The following is a 2,633-nucleotide window of genomic DNA, read 5'->3' on the forward strand; positions in this document are numbered from 1 at the left end:
AGGGAGCGGAGATGCCATCCATTCCCCCGACTCAGGCAAAATTGCTCTCACAGGCCTTGTCCGAGACGATTTTTCCAAAGAGTGCTCTGGGGTTGGGGAAGATGCATGGAGAAGCGCGGTTCCTGCGCGGACTTTCTCGTGCATGTGTGGATCGGAGAGGGGGAAGGCCGCGTTGGCACCATCAGGAGAGTCTCGGCGGCGATGCAGGTGGGAAGGAAGCAATCGCATGGCCAAGAGAGCGGCGGAAGAAGAAGGGGGGGAGGAAGGGGCGGAAGGAGTGGAGGAGGAGGCCGATGTCTTCGATGCGGGAGCCGCAGAGGGTGGGGCAACATGGGCGTGGACGTGGGACTGATTGATGCCGGGGTGTGAGTCCGTACCCGTCCACCGATCGCCCGTCTCGTTGCTACTGTTGTTGTTGTTGCCTTGCTTTGTGAAAACATGGCGAAGGCCGGCGGCATTGTCGCTGTGTGGTCCATGTCTTTCTGGTATGCTGGTCAAGCAGGTCATGGCGACTGCTTTGCCTCCTGGGACGAGCTCCCCACCCTTCCTCCGATTCTCCACCCGCGAAAAAAAGTTTCCTTTCGCTTCAGAGTTGTGGGAAGTGGGGGAAAGAGTGGAGAAATGGTCATCTGCGCTCCCGTCGGTGGTGCTTGATGCTTGATCTGTACGACTTTCCCAGGCCGGGACAGTAGAGCGGGTACTCGCCAGGGTGCTGTTCATCATGCTGGGGACGTAAGGAGAATGCAGTCGGGATGTGAGCGGTCTTAGTATCAGACGATATGTCATCTGAACAGGATAGGCCCATGTGGCCTCCATCCATGTCTTTAAAAGAACATATTGCAGAAGTATATGTAGGCGTCACGACCGGGTGTTCGCATTCCTCTGGTCCAACCCATTTCAAAGCAAAGTCACGTGAATTTTGGGTGACAAAATGATCGATTACTATCAATATGTATGTTTGAGCTAGGACGCTAATTTCAAATACCTGAACATGGCCAAATTATGTGCTTCTTGCCTCTTACCAGGTGTCAATTACTTGACTACACCTTCTACGGGCCGTATCTGTCAGCTTCAGTAGGACGCATCCGCATCTCAGTAGCCATTTTTCTAAAAAATCAAATGCTTGTCTGTATGCATGTGTGAGTAGAATTTAGGACATTGTTTAACTGCTTGAGATAAGGGAACTCTCCAGCGGGGAGAATTTCCGCAGGACGCGTGACACGTCCGAATGGACCACAAACATGCCGACACACGTATGCACGAGAGGCTGCGAGATGCACCTCATAAAGGATGAAATCATATTTAATAGGATAAACATCTTCGCAGAGGTCTTCCATAGATGTCCTGGTGCATCCTGAGATCTTGCGAACACACGCCCTGGAACGGAGCAGCTCGAAAGCTCTTTAAAAGAATGCTACTCTTCGCAGAATTACTACCGAATTTGACTGACTTGGAGTTATTTAGGTAGAACCTGCTGTCACAAGAATATGTATCTTTTTTCATAGAAATTGCCGAATGTCGATTTATCGACGGAAAGATAAACTCCAGGCTGGAGTGCGAGGCCTGCTAACGGCTCGAGAGTAAGTCGTTGATCCACAATTCAAAATTTTGAAAAAATGACCGGCGCACAAAAGTGTTCCCTTCATTGCCGGGACCGCTTTCCTTTTCTTCTTTCAGTTTTCCGGATTTATTGGTTCTCAAATTTTTAAAATAAAAGTAGAATATTTCGGGCGCCGATGACATTACACGGTACTTGACATGGTGGGAGACTCGTGGAAGCGATGCTAAGAGCTTGGCTTGAGCGACATGAAGCAACAGAAAAAGACAGACGAAAAACATACAAAATCACCACTCGCATCTTCAGTTTGTTATCGAAATACTAGCGTACACAGCTTTGGGAGAAAAACACATCTTTCAAAATCAAGTATACATAATGCATTCCTACGTCCCGCGAGCCCGTCGCTTTCCCCATATGAACACACCTTAATTTCCTTCCCCTCTCTCAACGGAAACCCTACTTAATCAGCCTTTTCAAATGTCTGCTCCGCATGAGTCTCCTTTCCGTCCTTCAGGTTCCTGACGGTTTGCTCCTGCAAGAGCACATCGACACGCGCCACGGCGAGGAGGGAAATACGGAGGAGAAAAAACACCGTCATAAGAAACGAAAGTGAAGGGGTCAATCCGCATGCCCTCTTTTCTATCGAGTCCCTCCAGAAAGCCTCTTCCTTACCATGACCAGCACTTTCCCCCCTTCCTTTAGGGAGCGCACCGCAGTGATTTCCATGCCGTCCTCCTCGTTCGTCTTCACCAAGACCAAGGAGCCTTCCTCGTCCCGCGTCATCCGATCTGCAAACGCCTTCTTTCCAATGTACGAGGTACTGGAAACGGTACATAAAGGGTGGGGGAAAGTCAATAGGGAGAGAAGGGGGAGAGGCAAGCCACGCGAATGAGTAGGTAAAAGAAAGGGATTAAGAGAAGGAGGGATGGAGGAAGGAGAGGGAAGAAGGCAAAGAGGGAGGAAACAGCGACATACCTAGGTGGGCCTCCTATGTCAAAAGTGGTCTTCATGTCAAGTGGCTGGACCTAAAAGAAAAGGAGGAAACGCAAGACAAGGGGGAAGGACCATGGAAGGG

This window comes from Nannochloropsis gaditana (genome assembly GCF_000240725.1).
Source record: "Nannochloropsis gaditana CCMP526 unplaced genomic scaffold scaffold180, whole genome shotgun sequence".
NCBI lineage: Eukaryota > Eustigmatophyceae > Eustigmatales > Monodopsidaceae > Microchloropsis > Microchloropsis gaditana.